Raw genomic sequence first — 24854 nt, forward strand, 5'->3', positions numbered from 1 at the left:
TCATAACATTGATGCAGGTACAACTGGATAGACACAGTGCAACTGAACGATCAGTGGTTTTAAAGCTGGGAATGACAGTCATGTGCATTGAGTAAGGCTGTGCCCTCTAGTCGGAATGTGGCTGGGAATATGCATATCACATACTTAAAGGGAATATGTCATATATATATTTGCTCTTTGCTCCCTCATCTGAGAGCAGCATAACGTAGAGACAGAAACTCTGATTCCAGCGATGTGTCACTTACTGAGCTGTTTGCTGTCATTTTAATAAAATTAATGCTTTCTCTGCTGTGGATCTAGCAGTTATACAGAGCTCATGAATATGCTGGACTACCTAGCAGCATGCGTCCTAATGATAAAATCTCTGCTTAATCAGCAGTTGGTTATCAAACCTACACTAAGCAGCTCAGTAAGTGACACATCGCTGGAATCTGGATCTCTATCCTCACATTGTGCTGTTCTAGATTAGGTGGGAAAAAAAAAACCTGGTGATAGATTCCCTTTAAGGCCACATTAATGCCGTTCCCAATTCTAAAGGGTGCTTTACACACTGAGACATCGCTACCGATATCTAGTCAAGGTCACGTCGTTAGTGACGCACATCCAGCGCCGGTAGTGACACTGCAGCGTGTGACACCAAGGAGCGACAATCAACGATCACAAAATTGTCCAAAATCGTTGATCGTTGACACGTTGCTCCTTTCCTTAATATCGTTGCTGCTGCAGGTACGATGTTTGTCGTTCCTGCGGCAGCACACATCGCTATGTGTGACACCGCAGGAACGACAAACATCTCCTTACCAGCGTCCACCGGCAATGAGTAAAGAAGGAGGTGGGCGGGATGTTACGTCCCGCTCATTTCCGCCCCTCCCTTTCTATTTGACGGTCGCTTAGTGACGTCGCGGTGACGTTGCTGTGACGCCGAACGCACCTCCCCCTTGCAGGAGGGATTGTTCGGCGGTCACAGCGACGTCGCTGCACAGGTATGTGCGTGTGACGCTGCCGTAGCGATAATGTTCGCTACGGCAGCGATGACCAAATGTCGCACATACGACGAGGGCGGGTGCTATCGCGCACGACATCGCTAGCAATCGTTAGCCTAAAGGGTACTTTACACGCTGCGACATCGCTATGTGCCCACGGGAGTTTGTACCTGCGGATATATACGCAGGTTTCCTGCAGCTGCTCGCCGGAATCCGCAGCTATTTTTAGCTGCGGTAGTACAGCGAAATAGCTGCGGTAAACCTGCGGACATTCATGCGGATTACCTGCGAAAGTCCCGGCCCTATCTCCATAGTGAAGGGCCGGGATTTCCGCAGGTAATTCCGCAGAAAGAATTGACATGCAATTACGTGCGGCTGTGGGACATCCGCAGCATGTTCCGCAGCTTGGACCCAGCACTCCCCATGTCCCATAGCATAACATGGGGAGTATCTGTGCATGCTGAAACCTGTAGATTTATCTGGAAAATCCAGAAAATCTGCGGATTTAATCTCCCATGGGCACATAGCCTGACACCGGTGACTCATCAGAGCGCACAGTGTTTTCAATGTGAGAATTTACAAGTCTGCAGTCACATAGAGGGACTGCAGACTTATGAACAATCCCTTTTAAGTTTCTCATAAAAGTAGTACTAACCATACTGGCCCACATTTCTAAGAATATTGGCCAGATTCATCATTGCTGTTTCTCTAGTATTTTGTTGAAATGTTTTTCTTTTAGTATCTTTAGTATTAGAACCTTATTCTCTCTCATTTACACCACTTTTTAACTTCTTTTTTTGTTTTTTTCCTCAACAACTTTTCTTATTCAGATATTAGGCAGAACTCAAAATGTGACTTTTACCAAATGTCACATTTTTAAGGTGTATCTCTTTCAAAAGATTTGCTATTTTTTTGTGCGAAATGTCAGTTTTTTTTATTTTTATTTATTTATTTTTTGCATCAAATGCATTAACGGTGTGCATTATTTAAAAGAAATTGCCATGAGAAAAGTCAGTGAATGCCACAAGACAAAAAGTTACTTCAGTAAATGATGAATCTGCCCCATTGTGTCTGTTTACGGCTAGACTGTGTGCCAGAATTCTGGCAGAATGTGTCTAAGGGCTGGTTCACACTGATGATTCTCTCTTGCAAACCAATTGGATGGGATATGCTGATGTTACTTTGCTCCGAGTGTGATTGAGTGTCTTCTTCCTGTGATCCAATTCTCTTGCATGCTGAGCATAGGTGAGGAGAAGATGGCAAACTTAATTTCTAATTCTTCTCCGTTTGATGTCTCTGAGAATATCAGGCTGCACTAGGATGTCATCTGAGTGCAGTAGGATGTTTTGCATGCACCCATTGACTTGACTGTGTGCATGCCATCTGAGAAGTGCGGTTAGCCGCAGCATGCAGGGATTGTTTTTTTTCATGGCAAACCGGCAGGAGAAAAAAAATTGCAGATCTGCTCTGCCCCGTAGTATAATATCAGATAGCATTTGGCTGTGTTGTATGCTCACGTGAGCAAACCTCAAGACATTTTTACAAAACTCAAAATTTTTGTTCAGCTCAAAAGTGGGTGTGAGTAAGGAGTCAAAAATTATTATCATTTACCTATATTCAATTCAACTGTGGGATAAATTTACTAGATATGAAATTGCTTAAATGGAGTTTACACTAACCATTAGGCCGGGGTTCTCACGAGGGATGATTCGCTCTTCCAAGAGAATCTTATAGATTATGGTAATGACATTCAGCTTAAATTCTCATCAAAGTTTGAGCCGTGTGACAGTTTACTCTGATCCTATTCTCTCGCACGATCACAGGTGCAGAAAAGATGGAAAAGTTAATTTCTCCATCGTCTGGGACTGCACTCAGGTGACAGCCGAGTGCAGTCCGATGTTTTCCGCGCACCCATAGACTTGAATGGGTGCGTATGATCTGATTCACAGAGCGACTCACAGCATGCTGTTTTGTTGGGTTTTTTTTTTTATACTAAATCTGCATCACAAACCCCCCCCCCCACTGCCCATAGTGTAACATTGGACAGAGTTCTATCCGATTAAAACATCGGAGCACACGCATCTGAGCTATACGCTCGTGAGCAAGCCCTTACAAATCAGTGGTAACTGATCCATTTTTTTTCCTCTCCCCATTGTGGTTTAACTTTTTTTTTTTTCCCACATCTACTACAGTCTGTTTTTCCTGTGATGAAGCATCATCATTATTATTATTGTTTATTATAATAGCGCCATTTATTCTATGGCGCTTTACAAGTGAAAAGGGTATACATAAACAAGTAAAACAGTCATGAACATTGCAGAAACAGACTGGCACAGGAGAAGAGGGCTCACAGTCTAGGTTGGGGTACAGTAGGTGAGGACCAAGCTGGTTGCGCAATGATGTACTGGTCTGAGGGTTATAGTAGATTGTGGGCTTGTCAGAAGAGGTGGGTCTTCAAGTTCCTTTTGAAGGTTTCGATGGTGGGTTAGAGTCTGATATGCTGGGGTAGAGCGTTCCAGAGCATGAGGGAGACACGGGAGAAATCTTGTATGCAATTGTGGGAAGAGGAGATATGAAGGGAATATAGAGAAGGAGATCTTGTGAAGATCTAATGTTGTGTGCAAGTTAGCATCGGAAGACTAGGTCACAATGTATGGAGGAGACAGGTTGTGGATGGCTCTGTATGTCATGGTTTAGTGTTTTGAACTGGAGTCTTTTGGGCAATAGGAAGCCAGTGAAGGGAATGGCAGAGGGGAGAGGTGGATTAATCGGGACGCAGAGTTTAGGATTTTAGGACAGATTGGAGGGATGCAAGAGTGTTGGAAGGGAGGCCACAGAGCAGGAGGTTGCAGTAGTCGAGGTGGGAGATGATGAGGGCATGCACTAGTGTTTTTGCTGATTCTTAGTTAAGGAATGCATGAATCCAGGAGATATTTTTGAACTGTAGTCGGAAGGAGGTGAAGAGGGCTTGGATATGTGGCTTGAAGGATAGAGAAGAGTCGAGGGTTATCCAAGACAATGAGATTGCAAGACTGGGGAGAGTGAGCAGCCATTAACTTTGATGGATAGGCTTGTTGGAGGGGTTGAGCGAGGAGGAGGAAAGCTAATGAATTCAGTTTTGTCCATGTTAAGCTTTAGGAATCGAGCAGAGAAGAAGGATGAAATAGCAGACAGACATTATGGGATTTTGGTTAGTAAGGAGATAATGTCCAGTCCAGAGAGGAGATCTGCATTTCATCAGCGTAGAGGTGATACTGAAAGCCGTGGGCCTCTGAGCTGTCCCAGGCCAAAGGTGTTTATGGAAAAGAGGAGGGGTCCAAAAACACAACCTACTAATATGCTGAATGCATATCTAAGAAGAATTGCACCTTTTTTTTTTAACCTTTTTGAAGTGTGTAATATAAGGTGTAGGCTTTACAATCACAGAAAAATGGCAATAATTACGATTTTCTAGACTTTATAAGTTTTGTTACTAATGAACGGCAACAATTTTTTTTTAGATAGGGGTCACTCACAGCTTTATAATTCATCTTCACTAGTGATGAGCGAGCATGCTTGTAACTACTCGGTACTCGCACGAGTATCGCTGTACTCGGGCTGCTCGGCGGGGACCGAGTAATCTCGCGATACTCGTGCTGTACTCGTGGTCTTCATTTCTGCATGTTGGCGCTCTTTTGAGAGCCAGCCCTCATGCAGGGATTGGCTGGCAGACCACTGCAATGCCACAGCCCTGTTAGTTGTGGAATTGCAGTGATTGGCCGGCCTGCACAGCGTGACCGAGCCTTTATACCGGCCGGCGCACTGTGCTCTGCTCACAGCTATCCAGACAGTCAGTGCAGGGAGAGTGTCGCTGATTCAGGGAAAGCTTTGCGGCCCTTTATAGCTTTTTCAGTTGCAGGGCTGCAAACAGTGTGACCAAAAGTCCTTCTCAGGACTATTCTAGTTGTATACAGGCAGGCAGGGTATAGCCAGGTCGGAGTACAGTAGCAGAGTCCTTCTCAGGACTATTGTTGCTATATACAGGCAGGGTATAGCCAGGTCTGAATACAGGCTAGTGACCAGAAGAGTCCTTGTCAGGACTATTGTACCAGTATACAGGCAGGCAGGCAGGCAGGGTAGTGGTGACCGTATACCAGCCTTCATCATATCTGGGGCTGGTGTACACAGTGTAAAACAGTCCAGATAGTGTCTGACTTGTCTGTAATTGTCGCTCCCCAAAAAAACCTGTTAGGTTCTTATTGCGTCCGTGCTTGGTTTTTAAAACCGCACGTGTGTGCCTGTTGGTGGCAGCGTACAGGTGCACTTGTGTGCAATTTCCACAAACTTTGATATAACGCACAAGTAGTGAATATACACGTCAGCAGTGCACAGCATTGCAAAATGCGCAAGGGCATTGGCAAGGATCAAGGAAGTGGACGTGATGGTGGTGCAGGCAGAGGCCGAGGTCGTGGGCAAGCTCTAATTTCGCCACAACAAAGGGCCACATCTAGTCGCTCGCACGTCCTGTCCCAAATTCTTGGGGACCGCAGCAGTACACCGCTCTTGAACCAAGACCAGTGTCAACAGGTTGTTAGTTGGATAGCAGATAATGCTTCCAGTCAGATTGGCACCACCACAAACACTCTGTCTTCCACACGGTCAAGTGTCAGTAGCCGTGATACTGCACCGCACATTTCTGAACCTGATCCTCCTTCCTACCACCAGGCTGAGTACACGTCCTCCTCGGACATTAATGATCCCACACTTGGACACTCGGAAGAGCTGTTCACGTTTCCATTCACACATTCTGGCCTCTCGCCAGCTCATATTGAAGTGGGTCATGAGGAGATCGTCTGTACAGATGGCCAAATATTTGAGCAGCCACGTTCTCACGAAGTTGGCAACGTGTCTCAACAAGTGGTGGACGATGATGAGACACAATTGTCAGGAAGTCAGGAGGAGGAGCAGGGTGCGGAAGAGGAAGACGACGTGGTGGATGATCCAGTAACTGACCCAACCTGGCAGGAGGATATGCAGAGCGAGGACAGCAGTGCACAGGGGGAGGGAGGCGTAGCATCACAACAGGCAGTAAGAAGCAGGGTGGTGGCCCCAGGCAGAAGTCAGGCAACCGTTCCCCGGAACAACACGACGACACAAGGTGCCTGTACAAATGTTAGGTCTTCCCGAGTCTGGCAGTTTTTTAAGTTGGATCCAGATGATTCAAAAAAGGCCATTTGCAACACGTCCTTCCCACACCAAGGTTTGCAGGCCCTACCTCAGTCAGTGTTTCACCCACACTCTACAGCTCCGGAATGTCATGCTCTTCAGCCTCCTCCTCCTCCTGCGCATCCTCATCCACTGTACCCTCCACACCAGTCACAAGCTGGAAGCACTGCAGCACTGCCTCGGCGAAGCGGCAACAGGCTGTGCTGAAGCTAATCTGCATAGGTGACAAACCCCACAATGCAGAAGAGCTGTGGACAGCTCTGAAACAGCAGGCAGATCACTGGCTCACACCTCTGAACCTAAAGCCAGGAAAGGTCGTGTGTGACAATGGCCGGAACCTGGTGGCGGCTTTGAGGCGAGGCCAGCTGACACATGTTCCATGCGTGGCCCATGTGCTCAACCTCGTGGTTCAGCGGTTTCTAAAGTCATACCCAGAGCTGTCTGATCTGCTGGTAAAAGTTCGCCGCCTGTCTGCACATTTTCGAAAGTCACCTACTGCTTCAGCCGGCCTTGCCGGCTTTCAGCGCAGTTTGCATCTTCCGGCTCACAGACTGGTGTGTGATGTCCCCACGCGTTGGAATTCAACTCTGCACATGTTGGTCAGGATATGTGAGCAGAAGAGGGCAGTTGTTGAGTACCTGCATCACCTAAGCCGTCGGGAAATGGGTCAAACTCCACACATAACACCTGAGGAGTGGAGATGGATGTCAGACCTATGTACCATCCTCCAAAACTTTGAGGACTCCACCAAGATGGTGAGTGGTGATGACGCCATTATTAGCGTCACCATACCGCTACTCTGCCTTCTAAAACGGTCTCTGCTGAAAAACAAACATGATGCATTGCAGGCGGAGCGCGATGAGTTGCAGCAAGAAACAGTAGTGGGTGTGGGTGATGATAACACACAGCCCAGCCTCGTCTCATCACAACGTGCAGTGGAGGACTATGACGAGGAGGAGGATGAAGACATGGAGCAACTCTCCGGCCAAATTGAGGATATGACATGCACACCAGTCATATCCTCGGTTCAGCGTGGCTGGCCAGAGGACAGGGTAGATGAGGAGGAGGAGGAGGAGGAGGACAGCATGTTCAGTCATCTTGTTCGTCAGGCTACTGAAGTCCTGGCTGTTAAGAGTCTGGCGCACATGGCTGACTTTATGGTAAGCTGCCTGTCTCGTGACCCTCGCGTTAAGAACATCTTGGCCGACAATCATTACTGGTTGGTAACACTGTTAGACCCACGCTACAAGGAGAACTTTTTGTCTCTTATTCCCGTGGAGGAGAGGTCAACCAAAATGCAGCAGTTCCGGAAGGCCATAGTCACGGAAGTAGGCAAAGCATTCCCCTCACAAAACGCTAGCGGCATAGGTCATGAATCAGTGGACAACCGAGGCGTACAGCCGAGAGAGGCACAAGTCCAATCCGCCAGAGGTAGGGGAACAGTCTTTAAGATGTGGGACAGTTTTCTCAGCCCCTCACGTACCACAGCCCCTGAGGTGCGGGGTAGTGCCACAAGAAATCCTAAGTTTGCCCAGATGCTGAAGGAGTACCTTGCAGATCGAACAACTGTACTCCGACATTCCTCTGTGCCTTACAATTATTGGGTATCCAAGCTGGACACGTGGCATGAATTGGCTCTCTACGCCTTGGAAGTCCTGGCCTGCCCTGCTGCTAGCGTTTTGTCAGAGCGTGTTTTTAGTGCCGCAGGTGGAATCATTACAGATAAACGCACCCGCCTGTCAACTGAAAATGCTGACAGGCTGACTCTGATCAAGATGAACAAGGGTTGGATTGGGCCAGACTTCACCACACCACCAGCAAATGAGAGCGGAATTTAAAGTTTGCCATGTACCTCCACTCACCCATGGTAACACACTTCTGGACTTTGGATAATCGCTGGACTGCTCCTCCTTCTCCTCATGCGCCACCATGATGATGACCGTTACAAATTGCAATACTTAGGCCTTTGTTTCAGGTATACCCCCAGTGGTAAATTTTTTCGCCCATTCTTTGCAGAATGGACATTACAACGACAGGAGACCCGCTCCTTTGCAATGGGAACAATGTTTTGAGGCCCTCATGCACGTCTCTACCCAGGGACAACGTGGAGCCTCCCAATTTTTGGCTGCCCTGCCAAAGGGCTATACTACAATAGACCCACTTCCTTACAATGGGCACTTCAGGTTTACAGGCCATCATGCACGTCTCTATCCAGGGACAATGTGGAGCCTCCCAATTTTTGGCTGCCCTGCCTAAGGGCTATACTACAATAGACCCACTTCCTTACAATGGGCACTTCAGGTTTACAGGCCATCATGCACGTCTCTATCCAGGGACAATGTGGAGCCTCCCAATTTTTGGCTGCCCTGCCTAAGGGCTATACTATAATACACCCACTTCCTGACAATGGACACTTAATGTTTTGAGGCCCTCATGCACGTCTCTACCCAGGGACAACGTGGAGCCTCCCAATTTTTGGCTGCCCTGCCTAACGGCTATACTACAATAGACCCACTTCCTTACAATGGGCACTTCAGGTTTACAGGCCATCATGCACGTCTCTATCCAGGGACAACGTGGAGCCTCCCAATTTTTGGCTGCCCTGGCAAAGGGTATACTAAAATAGACCCACTTCCTTACAATGGGCACTTCAGGTTTACAGGCCATCATGCACGTCTCTATCCAGGGACAATGTGGAGCCTCCCAATTTTTGGCTGCCCTGCCTAAGGGCTATACTACAATAGACCCACTTCCTTACAATGGGCACTTCAGGTTTACAGGCCATCATGCACGTCTCTATCCAGGGACAATGTGGAGCCTCCCAATTTTTGGATGCCCTGCCTAAGGGCTATACTATAATACACCCACTTCCTGACAATGGACACTTCATGTTTTGAGGCCCTCATGCACGTCTCTACCCAGGGACAACGTGGAGCCTCCCAATTTTTGGCTGCCCTGCCTAAGGGCTATACTACAATAGACCCACTTCCTTACAATGGGCACTTCAGGTTTACAGGCCCTCATGCACGTCTGTATGCAGGGGCATTGGTGAACCTCACAATTTTGGACTGCCCTGGCAAAGGAAAATACTACAAAGACTCACTTCCTCAAAATGGGCACATTAGACTCAAGAGGCCTTCATGTACGTCTCTTCTCAGGGACATCGGAGTGCCACACAATGTTTTCACGTAAAATCTTTCATGTATTAATCTCAAAAAGTAACATACACCAGCTCTATCTCACTATTGGGTATGTGCCCTTAACATTTCTGCCATGAAAAATCATTTTGGGGTCATTTTGGAAGGTTTTCTGGTGAGTCCGTAAAAATGGCGTGAAACGCGGACAAAATTGTTCACAGCTGTGACTTTTGAGTGATAAATGCTTCAAGGGGTCTTCCCCATGCTGTTGCCATGTCATTTGAGCACTCTTCTGAGACTTTTGTGACATTTTTAGGGTTTCTACATGCTGCCGGGGGGTCATTTCACAAAAATACTCGGGTCTCCCATAGGATAACATTGGGCTCGTTGCTCGGGCCGAGTACACGAGTATCTTGGGAGGCTCGGCCCGAGCTTCGAGCACCCGAGCTTTTTAGTACTCGCTCATCACTAATCTTCACATATCCCTAAGTCTTTGTTCTAACCTTCGAAAGTTACCAATCCATGTTATTCAAGGCTGAAGTGGTATATGCTGTACTCTCTTGGATTAAAGTGGTTGTCCACTACTCAGACAACCCCTTTTCAATCTCTATATTCACCACTGTAAATTAAAGAAAACAGCCTGTGCTCTCCTCTGGTGCAGGAGCATTTCTAGTGAGAAGACATATAAGGACATGCACGAATTTGTAAAATCATATGCAAAAAGAACACCAGATTATACAAAATATGAAAACCACAAAGAAAATGCTCCAATATAAATACCAGAAAATAGTAAATCAAACAGTTAATGTATTGATGCTAAAAAACAACAAAACACATGGACATAATAATAAGAAAGAAAGAAGAAAGATAAGCAGAGGAAGCAGGAGGACTTCAAAAATTATTCCACCTATGAAATATACGTTTGCAGAATGAGGTGTATAATCTCAAAAAGAGTGCAACATTAATGCATCATAATATCCTGCAGCTGAGGTGATGACAAATCAAATAATCAGCACAGTTGAAAGCTCGGTCCACAAAACGTATGGGAAAGTACATGGCCAGAGGCATGTGTAAATGCTTCAGTGCAAGTGTTTAGCCAGGTTAGTAATGGGCGGACACAGACTGTAAAAGTCCAGGTCTGCACGCTTTCAAAAGTATCTGGGTGCCGGATCTGGGCCCGGAGTTTTTAGGGAACTCCAGCTAATTATGGGGTCCGGCAACTTGGGAAACAAAAAAATAAAGGAAAAATAAAGCAAGTACGCTATATTTACCAACTCTCTGGTGCGGCTGTAACTGCTTTTGGGCTGCTCACTCTTCTTGAAGGGCCGCTTATTTACAGTCCTGCATATGCACTGATTTCCCCGCCCACTGGCAGTCCTGGCTTCTGTGATTGGTTGCAGTTAGACGTGCCCCCAGCCTGAGATAGCTTGTCTGACTGCTTGGTTGTGATCACAGACACTGTCTGTGTGTCACTATCGTGGTATAAAAACAAATTGTCCAAGGGTTTCCCCATATTATGATACCCAGCCGAGCTAACGCATATGGCTACAGGCTGGTGCCCCCAGCCGTGTGCTTATCTTGGTTGTGTATCAAAGTAAGGAGAACCACATGTGGCGTTTTTAATTTATTTATTTTTTATTTAAATAAATAAATAATTTTAGTTTCAACAGTCTTTTATAGAGCAATTCAGGTCAAATACAAGAGAGAAGTTTTGCATGTTTCATTGCCTTTACAAACTTTAAATATACAATCAGCATTCTTTAATCAGTATCTATAGGCATAGAGTTCCAACATTCCTTCTAATCAAAAGTATGTCAGCAAAAGTGTTAAATCATTTTCTATATATATTTCTGAACCACTCAGGTCTATATATTTAGCTAGAACAAGAACTTTAACCCAACCAAACCGGAAAGGGAAAAAGGGGGGGGAGAGGAAAAAGAGGGAAAAAAAAAAAAAAAAAAATAGAGGTCACCCCTTTCTAGTGTGTAGACTCCAGAGTATTACGAAGATCTGTGATTTGTAGAGAGTCGTGTATAATGGAAGGATATATGGGGCATATCACGTGGATAAAGAAATGGTATCAGCCATAGAGTTGGGTAATTGGGATTGAATCCAGGGGTCCCAGAGCTTATGAAATAGTTCCAAGGAATCATTTCTAATGGCTTCTATTTTCTCATAGAGCATGATGTTATTCACTTTCTGTGTGACTGCTGCATCAGAGAGGGTAGAAGTCTTCCATTGGCTTGCTGTGTAATTAAATAAATAATTTTAAGTTTTATGCGGTCCCCCCAAATTTTGATACCCAGCCATTATAAAGCATGACAGCTGGGGAGCAGTATTCTCAGGCTGGGGAGACCCATGCTTATTGGGTCCCCCCAGCCTAAAAATAGCAGCCTGCAGTCGCCCTGATAAGCTGACCTCCTGAAGTGAGGTCACTGACATTATTGGTTCACAGACTTGCACCCCCTGACAGAAACCCGAAGGATTGTGATGTAAAAATATCATCACTAAATTTGCATCTTTTGATCCAAAAAAAAAAAAAGTACCAAATTTAAGCACCAAATTTGCATCGCCTTGCAGAAAATCACACAAGCTGCGTCAAAACCTTTTTTTTTTTTTTTTTTTTTTTTCGTTTTTTGTTTCTTTTGCATTTTTGGGCCAGGAGATGCAAATTTGTTGATGACCTTTTTATACCATAATTAATGCACCCAATCTACACCTGGAAAACAATTTGCATCACTACTAGAGATGAGCAAACCAGAGGTTTGATTTTTGAACTGGGGATAACTGGTCACTGACTTTACTGAGGTCAGGTTACCTGCGACCACAGGTGGAGGACCGCTGATCGCTCGGCTTCTTCATTCTCTGCCGGAAGCTCATAGTGGGTGGCCATGTTCTATGGCCGCTTGAACAACCACGGTCAATTCATTTTTTCCTTTTATTCCCCTATTGGGGCGCTGCACAACCTGCCTAGATACCGTTTGCTATTGGATTTTAATTAGTAAATTTGCAATAAAACCTGAAATTTTAGCCAAATCTTGGAAACTGGATTTTTTTTTTTGTCTCAATATTCTATGGCCGCCCCCTGTCACTTTAGATATAGCAGAGCTAGAATAGTCATGGGACCTTGTGTGTGTGTTATGTCTGACCTGTGTGTGTTGGGGGTTAATAATGGTGCAAGGGTGTTTTTTGTATTTTTATTTCAAAGGATTTTTTGGGTGTTTCTTTTAACTTAGATTAGTAATGGGGGTGGAGGGGTCTCAGACTCCTCCCATTACTAACCCAGGGCCTAGTGGCAGCTGTGAGCTGTTATTAACCCCTTATTACCCCGATTGACACCGCACCAGAGCAATTGGGACTAGCCGGGTGAAGTGCTTGATTTGTCACATATAATGGATGCGACAATCCTGGGTAGCTGCAGGCTGCTATTTTAAGGCTGGGGGCCCACTAAGCATGGGTCTCCCCAGCCTGAAAATACCAGGTCCCAGCTGTCGGTCTTTATCATGGCTGGGTATCAAAATTGGGGAGGACTGCAGTCCCTTTTTTAAAAATATTTATTTAAATAATAGAAAAAGATCCACATGTGGTTCCTGCTATTTTGATACACAGCCAAGATAATTACAAAGCTGGGAGCTGCAGCCTGTAGCCATATGGTTTTGTGTGCTTGGTATCATAATATGGGTGACCCTACGCCAATTAATTTATTTTTATACCACAATAGTGACCAGCATACAGGGCCTGTGATTGCAAGCAGTCAGACGCTGTCACACAAGCTGGTGGTGCTGTGTGACTGCAACCAATCACAGATGCCGGGACTGCTGGTGTGCAGGAAAAGAAGTTAATATGCATGTAGGTAAATGAGTGGTCTCGTAAGAAAAGTGAGTGACCCAAGAGCAGTTACAGCTGCAACGGAGAATCAGTAAGTATATAGCACTTGCTCTAATCCCCCTATCCCTTCTACCACCATTTTTAAATGCCGGATTCTGGTTCCCATAAACTTTTATATGGGGATCGGCATCCTGCCATCTATGCGGGATAGATTCCGGGCCGGAACAATTTAAGTTTTTTTTTTGTTTTTTTTTTAAAAGTCCGGTTAGTACTACTGCTGATCATGGATATGTGACTTCGACCATCACTAACCAGATTGAAAGCTGACCAATAGGGCTGTATTATGTGCAAGAAATCACAAAAAGTGCATGAAGTGACACAAAAATCGATACCCAGCAAATATGACGTAGGATTGAAATAAACAGACATGTTGATAGAGTAAATAATACAAACCAAACCCGAAGTCCTGAAAGGAGTCCTGCAACCTCTGCCGTGCACCCCAATAACACAGTAACGTCACCACGCGTGAGAAATTCCGGGTTTGGCATTAACTAAAAGTGACCTACTGAGCCTTGTTCTGAAAATGAAGTTCCATAGGTTGGAGTACAGATTCGGGGGACATCATGAGACACGATAGATTACGTTGGTTCTTCATGACTTTTTATTTACTTTCTTAAATAAATGGCGTGCGAGAGTCTTTTTATTCAAATTACCTTTTTTTTAACTTTACGTTAACTCGGTTAGTACTGGGGGTGTGTTATTGGTGACTCTTCATTACTAAACACTGGGCTTTATGCCAGATGACAATTCACGGCTGACAACAACCCCCAAAAATATTACCCTGATTTGCCAACGCACCAGGGCAATCAGGAAAAGCAGGAAAAGCTGCAGTGAAGCACCAGAATTGTCGAAACTAAATGATGCCCCAATTCTGGGGCAGCTGCGAGCTGCTATTTTTAGGCTGGGAAGGGCAAAATAACCATAGACATTCCCTGACTGATACGAGCTTGCAGGCATCTACCTTACCTTGACTGACTGGTTAATAAAAAAAAATAGGGGGACCACTTGAATTTTTTTCTTTTTCTTTTTTAACTATTCAATTTTTCACTTCCCAGCAGCGACCTGGGAGACCAATGCGTCCAGGCATCTTCCCCATGTTATTTCCATCAATTTCAGCTATTTTCTGGCTTCCCCAGCCTTCTTAATGAAGTCTACCTCCATTTTATACTCTTTACTTGAATCAAGCCTGTCCAAGCGTCAGACCCGTGCGATTCGAATAACGAACACTTTAGTGCTCGTTCATCATTAGAGAAGATTTTTAATGTGATCTCTATAGAACAGGAAGTAGCAGGAAAACTCAGAAGCCACAGAGAAGACTGCTAGATTTTGGATTATTTTTAATATACATGGTGACCAGTAGAATAAAAAGAAATTTATATGATGACTCACTCCCATTGATAAATACTAAAACAACATTATGGCATGACCCAAAATTTTGTACTTTTCCAATTACTAAGTTGTCAGTGATCCCTATATGTTATACCTCTCTCTCTCTTTCTTTGATATAATTCAATACTTTTTGTATACCGGGAGATCCTGACGGGTGGTGTCCTTCTTATATTAAAAATCACCAAAAAGGAGTACATGTTCCTCTCCAGGTGAACCATAGTACAGAACTTGGGAGCCATTTAGCCTTATCTTTGAATGTTTGGTATCCAGTTGCAGAAGAACTGCATTAGATGTGGTGTGTGAATGTGGCGCCCCTGACCTGGTGAGGCACCACTGAGTACTGCACCCATGCTGGGGGCAGTACAATACAGGTAATGCAGAAGGATGACCGAGGTGTAACTACACAGGCGCATAGTAATCAGGTCTCACACATCTACCTTTGATAGGGACCCCTGGGGAATCCAGGAGGGGGTGTAGCCTCCATGTCCACTCAAGGGGTGTGGTAGAGAGCCTGGTTGCTAGGTAGCGTAGGCAGACAAAGTAGGGAGTAGTGAGCAGAGTCTGAAGTGGATCTCAGGGAGAGCAGACGCAAAGAGAGGACCTGAGGCTGCCACTAGTCAGACAACGTACGCGCAGTGACTACCAATGGGGGAGATCGGTCACCTGGTAGTGCCACCCGAAATCCACCCAAGGCTAGAGAGAGAAAAGGGGTGGCAGAGTAAGGGGACTGCCAGGGAGGTACCAGGCCCGAAAGGGTAACCGGTCCCAGTGCAGAGACTTATTCAATTTTCTCCTGCCAAACCTGCCGGTGGGGTACTTCAGACCCACACCATACCACCATAGAGTCCGCAGCCACGTAGCAAAGAGAGGGCCCATAGTTCACAGGAGGCAAGCAGCCCGAGTGACCTGGTCCAGGCTACAAGCAAAAGGGCCAAAAGAAGGGGAGAGAGGCATCAGCAACTTCCCTGGGCGACCCCAGCAGGGCTTCAAGCAGGGGTCACCCCAAAACACACAGGGCTAGGAAGGCGAGTTGGTAGTCGCCCTCATCAGCCAGTCGGAAAGATACCTGGTTCCAGCCTGGTTCATCCCAGCTACGCCCGGGTTACTCACCCTGCCATCAACTGTGAGTAAAAACCCTGAAAGACTGCCTGGACTGTGTTTGTCATTCTGCGCCTTGTGGTTCCACCCACTCAAAACGGGCCCTGGGGCCAGCCCTACTCTCGGGGGGGGGGGCCCACACCATCTAACTGCACCTACCAACAACCCCAGGCGTCCCTTAACCTGCAGTGGCTTTCCCCTGACCGCAATACCGAGAGTGGCATCACGAAACTACATATAAAGAAGCAACCTACCTGTGACCAGACTGTTCCTCCACGTGGAGTCCCTGAAGGTAATGCAATGATACAACACCTGTGGGGCTTCACATGAACATTAGCTGCCACGACTCTCCAGATATGCAAATAGCTTCTTTAAAGATGAACAGGGCATGAACTCTAGTGCCATCTATTGGGGGTTATAAATCTTAACAGTCAATATCCACCTTTTAAAGGGCCTTGGTATAACCTAGGACAGTGGTAGGCAATTTTCCCATGGGGCCGCATGAGCAATTAGGATGGTTTTAGAGGGCCGGACTAATATAATTTAAGTCAGTTCTACCCAGTACTGTATATAGTATATATACTATCCCTTCATAAATAAGCAGTAAGTTAAACAATACAAAGATTCAATCTAAAAATAGCAACAAAAAGAGGAATAAATATCCTCCAAAAATATTTTTTAGCCTGGGCGATGTACAACTGCAGCCCATCTTTGCTGTAAGTAATACAAAGATTCAATGAAAATATGGAGGTCAGTAAGTGGCATAGATATTACTGGGGTCAGTGGGGGGCATACACATTACTGGGGTCAGTGGGGGGCATACACATTACTGAGGCCTGTGGAGTATACCTACTGTCAGTGGTGGCTTGTGGGGCATACATACTGGCCCTGGTGGCCTGTGGGGCATACATACTGGCCCTGGTGGCCTGTGGGGCATACATACTGGCCCTGGTGGCCTGTGGGGCATACATACTGTCCCTGGTGGCCTGTAGGGCATACATACTGGCCCTGGTGGCCTGTGAGGCATACATACTGGCCCTGGTGGCCTGTGGGGCATACATACTGGCCCTGGTGGCCTGTGGGGCATACATACTGGCCCTGGTGGCCTGTGGAGCATACATACTGTTACACTCGCCGAGGAGCAGCGAGCGTCCGGAGGTGGACCCACTGGACCGTGCACCGGACTCCCCTGAGAAGACGACCACCAGTGAACCCCTATACAGGGACTGTGCGGTGCCTCCTCAAAGGGCCTAGATGCACGGCAGCCAGGAACCGGTAGTAGGAGTCTCTGTACGGCCAGGTGTAGCACGGGTGTGACGTCCGCAGCAGGCAGAACACGGTTGTGGCACCGGAGATGTTCACAGCAGGTGGCATGGAGACGTTCACGGTAGGTATGGCACGGTGAGGTCCACAGTAGGTATGGCACGGTGACGTCCACTGTAGGTATGGCCGGTGACGTCCACAGCCGGAAAGGTACAGATGGCACTACGGCGAGACAGAAGATTAGCAACAGGTAGATGATGCACAGATACAAACGGTAGTACACAGGGGCCTGGACACTAGCAATGCACTATTAGGAGTGTTGCTCGGGCGCCTACTGCCAGGGGAGGTGAACCTAAATACCCATATGGTAACAGGTGACCTCTGAGGTCACTTCCAGATAATGGGGCGCTACCGCTTTAAGAAAGGGGGCGTGGCCTTGCGCGCACCTAGAATCACTTACTGCAGATCTGTGTGTGGACGGGAGACAGGAGGAGGCTGCAGCAGCTCCTGGAGCAGGGCGCCCGACCCGGGAGTGATCAGGACGCACAGCAGGACCCGAACCAGGAGCAGAGCCTGCAGAACCATGGGACCGGTAAGAGGAAGGACGTCGCTGCCGGGGGCTGAAACCGGGAGTGCACGTGGGGGCCATGCTGGGGCTGGGCAGATGTGAGGGAGAGTGCCCCCTCGGGATCTGGCGGGACCAGGCGCTACAGTAACCCCCCCCTGCCCCCCCCTTCCTCAGGATGCTCCGGAGGAGACGAGGAGCATCAACATTCTCCGCAGGTACGCACGTCCTTTCTTCAGTACCGAACCCCTTCCAGTCTACTAGATAGTAGGTTTTACCTCGAACCTCCTTAGCCGCAAGGATGGCTTTTACCTTGTAGACGTCGTCATCACAGACAGGAGGAGGCGAAGTACCAGGATCACTGTGGAAACTGCTCAGGACCACCGGCTTGAGGAGGGACACATGGAAGGAGTTCGGGATGCGAAGTGTAGACGGCAGCTTCAACTTGTAGGACACCTCATTGATCCGTCGGAGCACTTCAAAGGGACCAATAAAGCGGGGACCCAGCTTGTAAGACGGCATCTTCAGGCAGACGTACTTGGACAAGAGCCAGACTTTATCTCCGGGTTGAAAGAAAGGAACATCGAGACGTTTCTTGTCAGTGTGTTTCTTCATGCGGACAGAGGAACGTTCCAGAGCCGACTTGGTCTCAGCCCAGATAGCAGAGAAGGACCTCACGAGGTTATCAGCTGCAGGGTTGCCTGAAGAACATGTGACAGGGCACGGCACTTTGGGTCGCTGTCCATAAACCACCTGGAACGGAGATTTAGCAGAGGACTCACTTTCATGATTATTGTAGGAGAACTCGGCCCATGGAAGCAGTTTGCACCAGTTGCTGTGGTCTTCGTTCACGAAGTGGCGAAGATAGTTAGTCAGGACTTGGTTAATGCGTTCCACTTGCCCATTAGACTGAGGGTGGTAGGCAGAAGAAAAGTCCAATTTAACATCCATCATTTTGCAGACTGCTCTCCAAAACCGAGTGGTGAACTGGACCCCTCTGTCGGACACGATATGGAGAGGCAAGCCGTGAAGCTGGAAAATGTGTTGGATGAATAGTTCAGCAAGAACTGGAGCGGACGGTAGCCCGGTGAGTGGCGTGAAGTGGGCCATCTTGGAGAACCTGTCCACCACCACCCAGATAACTGTATAGCCAGATGATTTTGGCAGGTCTGTGATGAAATCCATGCCGATATGTTGCCATGGAGCGGATGGTACAGGTAAAGGAAGCAAAGGACCTGCTGGAAGAGTCTTTGGGACCTTGTTCCGAGCACAGGAGGGACAGGATGAAACGAAGTCCTGGACGCCTTGTCGTAGCCCTGGCCACCAGTAATACCGGGATATCAATTGCAGAGATTTCTTTTGACCCACGTGACCTGCTATTCTGGAGGAGTGTCCCCACCGGAGTACATGTTCTCTATCGACCTCAGCAACAAACGTTTTAGCGGGAGGAAGGTGGTGCATGTCAACTGGTGCCGCCATTAGCTTGGAAGGTCCAATAATGTGCCGAGGTTCATCCTCCTGATCCACTAACAGGAATGATCGAGACAGCACATCGGCCTTCAGATTCTTCTCAGCTGGAAGAAAGTGCAGAACAAAATCAAGCGGGCCAAGAATAATGACCATCGGGCTTGTCGGGGGTTTAGTCTGTGGGCTGTCTGGAGATATGCCAGATTCTTGTGCTCGGTATAGATGGTAACTGTATGCAATGACCCTTCTAGCAGATAGCGCCACTCCTCCAGGGCCAACTTAATTGCCAGCAACTCTCGATCTCCAATTGAGTAGTTTCATTCTGCTGGGGAGAAAGCCTTAGAAAAGAAGCCACAGGTTACTATCTTACCCTCGGACGTTTTCTGTGTAAGGACCGCACCAGCTCCGGATGAGGAGGCATCTACGTCAAGGATAAACGGCTTGTTAGTGTCGGGTCGGTGTAAGGCTGGAGCAGAAGCGAAGGCTCGTTTAAGAGACAGGAAAGATTCTTCAGCTTCCGGGGTCCATTTCTTTGCGTTCTCCACTTTGCGAGTGAGAGAGGATATGGGACGCACCAGAGACGAGAAATGTGGAATGAATTGCCGATAATAGTTGGCGAATCCCAGGAATCGCTGGATAGCTTTCAACCCATCCAGACGGGGCCACTTCAGTACGGCTGACAACTTATCCAGATCCATCTTCAGACCAGTATCTGAGACTATGTGGCCAAGGAAGGGTAGCGCGGTCTGCTCAAACAGGCATTTCTCAAGTTTGGCATAAAGGCGATTCTCCCTCAACCTCCGCAGGACAAGACGGACATGTCTTCGATGGGTATGCAGGTCTGGAGAGAAGATAAGGATGTCGTCTAAATACACAACCACACAGGTGTAAAGAAGATCACGGAAGACGTTGTTCACAAACTCCTGGAAGACCGCCGGAGCGTTACTGAGCCCGAAGGGCATCACTCGGTATTCATAGTGCCCATCACGAGTGTTGAACGCAGTCTTCCATTCGTCCCCCGACCGAATGCGGACCAGATTGTACGCACCCCGGAGATCTAACTTGGAGAAGATCTTGGCACCTCGAAAGCGATCAAACAGTTCCGGTATAAGGGGTAGCGGGTATCTATTCTTCACCGTCATCTTATTCAATCCGCGGTAGTCAATGAAAGGCCGCAGACCCCCGTCCTTTTTCCCCACAAAGAAGAAGCCTGCTCCGGCAGGAGAGGAGGATTTTTGGATGAAGACTCGTGCTAAATTCTCCTTTTATATAGTCAGACATGGCTTGGGTCTCTTCTCGCGACAGAGGGTAGATGCGCCCACGAGGAGGGTTTGTCCCGGGGAGCAGGTCAATGGGACAATCGTAGGGTCTGTGTGGCGGAAACGTCTCGGCTTCCTTCTTGTCAAAGACATCGGCATAGGACCAATAGGCGGATGGTAACCCGGGAAGGGTGACCGGTTCGACTGGTAGATGCGGAGGATGCACTGGTCTCAGGCAGTTATTGTGGCAAGACGCACCCCATTGCAGGATGTCTCCTGAATCCCAGTCCAGTACTGGCTTGTGTAACCGAAGCCAGGGTATTCCCAGAAGTAGAGCATGCGCCATGCCAGGGAGCACGTGGAAGGCGATTGTCTCAGAGTGCAGCAACCCCACTTGCATTTCACAGTTCTCCGTGATGTACCGGATGGTTTCGGAAAGTGATTTTCCATCCACCGAAGAAAGACTGATGGGGGTAGCAAGACGTCGGACGGGAATCTGATGTAGGTCCACCACAGACTGTTGAATAAAGTTACTGGCAGAGCATGAATCCAAGAACGCATGCTCTGACAACCGGATGGAACTGCAGGACAGGGATACGGGTACATGGAGGAAAGGAGAGGACTTGGCGTGACCTAGGGTGGCCTCTCCAATGGACCCTAGGCTCAGTAGTTTCCCGGCCTTACTGGACAGTCCTGAATCAGATGCTTGGCACTTCCGCAGTAGAAGCACTCTCCTGCCGCTCTCCGATTCCTCTGCCGCAGTCTGGACTCAGTGACGCGATCGACCTCCATGGGCTCGTGCGGAGCAGTAGGCCTGGTGGAAGGAGGTGACATTGGTCGTTGGAAGGTGGGCGCAAGACGCGGGGTTCTTCTCGCCCGGGTGACTTCTCTGGCACGCTCTTGGAAGCGGAGATCAATACGGGTAGCCAGAGAGATCAGCTCTTCCAGGGTGGTAGGTACATCCCGGCCGGCCAGTTCATCTTTGATTTTTCTGGATAATCCTTCCCAGAAGGCAGCTACCAAAGCGCCATTGTTCCACTTGAGTTCGGAGGACAGAGTGCGGAACTCCATTGCATACTGTCCGACGATGAGATTCCCCTGGCGGATTCTCATGAGCGAAGAGGCAGTAGGCAAGAGACGGCCTGGCTCATCGAACACCTTACGGAAGGTTTAAAAAGACGGACAGGACTTGAATAATCGGGTCATTCTTCTCCCAGAGCGGATTCATCCAAGCCAGTGCCCGACCAGTCAGATGAGACATGATGAATGCTATCTTTGAGCGATCAGTCGCTCGCTGCAGAGGGAGCACTGGTTTAAGAATCCGCGACACAAACTGGGATCACCTCCATACATGGGTGGGGAGGCCAGGCGGGAAGGAGACATGCATATCGACAATCCCGCAGAGTCGGGGGTTGTTGAGGAGGCCGGATTCTGCAGGGCGTATAGACGGGAATCCATGGAAGCCATGTATTTGGCCATACGTCTCTGAGCTTCATGCTGGCGGGATAGTTCCTTCTGTAGTTCAACTAGTTGGGAGCCGTCAGAGGATCCGGAGGTTTGCATGGATGCCAGACGGGATTCCACAGACTTCATGTGAGCCACTAATCTTGCTTGGGTCTCGCGTTGGCGAGAGAGCTCCTGTTGCAAGTCAGTCAGGGGGTTAGCCTTGATCCCGGCGGAGTCCATGGCCCGAGCAAACTGTTACGCTCACTTAGGAGCGGCGAGTGTCCGGAGGTGGACCCACTGGACCGTGCACCGGACTTCCCTGAGAAGACGACCAGCAGCGAACCCCTATACAGGGACTGTGCAGTGCCTCCTCAAAGGGCCTAGATCAGACCTAGGCAAGGGGCGGCCCGCGGGCCTCATCCAGCCCGCCTACTCTCTGTGGCCGGCCCGCCCGTCTTCAGCCGGTGCAGTGGAGCCGGGCTGCAGCGTGTGGGCAGGGAGAGATCCTGCAGGTCCGCACAGTCGGTGCTGGCAGCGGAACGAAGGAATCTCTCCTCTGTTCTCGGCCAGCACTTTCTCTGTGACACGCGCGCGCGCTGTGATGTTATCAGTACTGCGCGCGTGTGTAATTTCAGAAGTTCCCGCCCGGCAGGAGAAGAGCGGCACAGCGGGGGCCTTCACAGAGAGAAGCAGCGGCGGGGACCCCTCGGAGAAGAGCATCGTCACATCCAGGGCCCATACAACAGAAGGAGCAGCTCAGCGGGGGGCCTGTACGGAGGTGCCTGAGGACGGGGACAATAACAAGGGAGAGGTAAGTAGTGACTAATAAGCTGAGGAGGGGATAATGGGGGAGGGAGGGACTGGTGACTAATACTGGGGGTGTAGTGGTGTAGTTTTACAGGTGTAGTATATGGTGTTGTGTATATAGTGGTCTAGTATATGGGGTGTAGTGATGTAGTTTTATTACAGGTGTAGTATATAGGGGTGTAGTATATGGGGGTGTTGTATATAGTGATGTAGTATATTACAGGTGTACTATATGGTGGTGTAGTATATTACAGGTGTATTATATGGGGGTGTAGTATATTACAGGTGTATTATATGGGGGTGTACTATATGGAGGTGTAGTATATTACAGGTGTACTATATGTAGGTGTAATATATTAGAGGTGTATTATCTGGGGGTGTAGTATATTACAGGTGTACTATATGGAGGTGTAGTATATGGAGGTGTAGTATATAACAGCTGTATTATATGGGGGTGTAGTATATTACAGGTTTATTATATGGAGGTGTAGTATATTACAGGTTTATTATATGGAGGTGTAGTATATAACAGGTGTATTATATGGGGGTGTAGTATATTACAGGTGTACTATATGGAGGTGTAGTATATTACAGGTTTATTATATGGAGGTGTAGTATATTACAGGTGTATTATATGGGGGTGTAGTATATTACAGGTGTAGTAAATGGGGGGTGTAATGATGTAGTATATTACAGGTGTCGTATATAGGGGTGTAGTGATGTAGTATATTACAGGTGTAGTATATAGGGGTGTAGTGATGTATATTACAGGTGTAGTATATGGGCGGTGTAGTGATGTAGTATATTACAGGTGTAGTATATAGGGGTGTAGTGATGTAGTATATTACAGGTGTTGTATATGGGGTGTAATGATGTAGTATATTACAGGTGCAGTACGGTATATAGTGGTGTAGTATAATACAGGTGTATATGGGGGTGTAGTGATGTAGTATATTACAGGTGTAGTATATAGGGGTGTAGTGATGTAGTTTATTACAGGTGTAGTATATGGAGGGGGTGTAGTAATGTAGTATATTGGGTAGAACGGAGTTAATTATATTAGTCCGTCCCTCTAAACCAATCCCAATTTCTCATGTGGCCCCATGGTAAAATTAATTGCCCACCCCTGGCCTAGATGCACGGCAGCCAGGAACCGGTAGTATGAGTCTCTGTACGGCCAGGTGTAGCACGGGTGTGACGTCCGCAGCAGGCAGAACACGGTTGTGGCACCGGAGGTGTTCACAGCGGGTGGCACAGAGACGTCCACTGTAGGTATGGCACGGTGACGTCCACTGCAGGTATGTCCGGTGATGTCCACAGTAGGTATTTCAAGGTGACGTCCACTGTAGGTATGGCCGGTGACGTCCAGAGCCGGAAAGGTACAGATGGCATTACGGCGAGACAGAAGATTAGCAACAGGTAGATGATGCACAGATACAAACGGTAGTGCACAGGGGCCTGGACACTAGAAATGCACTATTAGGAGCGTTGCTCGGGCGCCTACTGCCAGGGGAGGTGAACCTAAATACCCATATGGTAACAGGTGACCTCTGAGGTCACTTCCAGATAATGGGGCGCTACCGCTTTAAGAAAGGGGGCATGGCCTCGCGCGCAGCCTAGAATCACTTACTGCAGATCTGTGTGTGGACGGGAGACAGGAAGAGGCTGCAGCAGCTCCTGGAGCAGTTATTAATGCATATTAATTAATGATATTAGGCATATTAATGGAAAGTTGAGTGGAAGGAAAAAGTGTGTTTAAAAAAAGGTGCACAAGTGACCGGGATATCTGCAGCCTTGATAGGATTGTTAAGAAAAGGCCGTTCAAAAATTTGGGGGTGATTCGCAAGGAGTGGACTGCTGCTGTCAGTCAGTGCTTCAAGCGCCACCACACACAGACATATCCATGACATGGGTTACAACTGTCGCATTCTTTGTGTCAAGCCACTCATGACCAATAGACAATGCCAGAAGCATCTTACCTGAGCCAAGGAGAAAAAACTGGACTGTTGCTCTGTGGTCCAAGGTGTGTTTTCAAATTAAGTAAATTTTGCATTTCATTTGGAAATCAAGGTCCCAGAGTCTGGCGGAAGAGTGGAGAGGCACACAATCCAAGCTGCTTGAGGTCTAGTGGGAAGTTTACACAATCATTGATGGTTTGGGGAGCCATGTCATCTGCTGGTTTAGGGCCACTGTGTTTTATCAAGACCAAAGTCAGCTCATCCCTCTACCAGGACATTTTAGAGCACTTCATGCTTCTCTCTGCAGACAAGCTTTTTTGGAGATGAAAATTTCATTTTAAAGCAGGACTTGGCACCAGACCACATTGCCAAAAGTACCAATACCTGGT

The 24854-nt window shown here is 47.8% G+C and overlaps 1 protein-coding gene across 10 annotated transcripts in view; it reads left to right on the top strand.

Annotated features, from left to right (window-relative positions):
• The window catches only part of PDE10A (phosphodiesterase 10A), a 699109-nt gene that overhangs the window by 297616 nt on the left and 376639 nt on the right, over positions 1-24854 (top strand). The window lies entirely within an intron of this gene.

This window comes from Anomaloglossus baeobatrachus, chromosome 3 (assembly GCF_048569485.1).
Source record: "Anomaloglossus baeobatrachus isolate aAnoBae1 chromosome 3, aAnoBae1.hap1, whole genome shotgun sequence".
NCBI lineage: Eukaryota > Metazoa > Chordata > Amphibia > Anura > Aromobatidae > Anomaloglossus > Anomaloglossus baeobatrachus.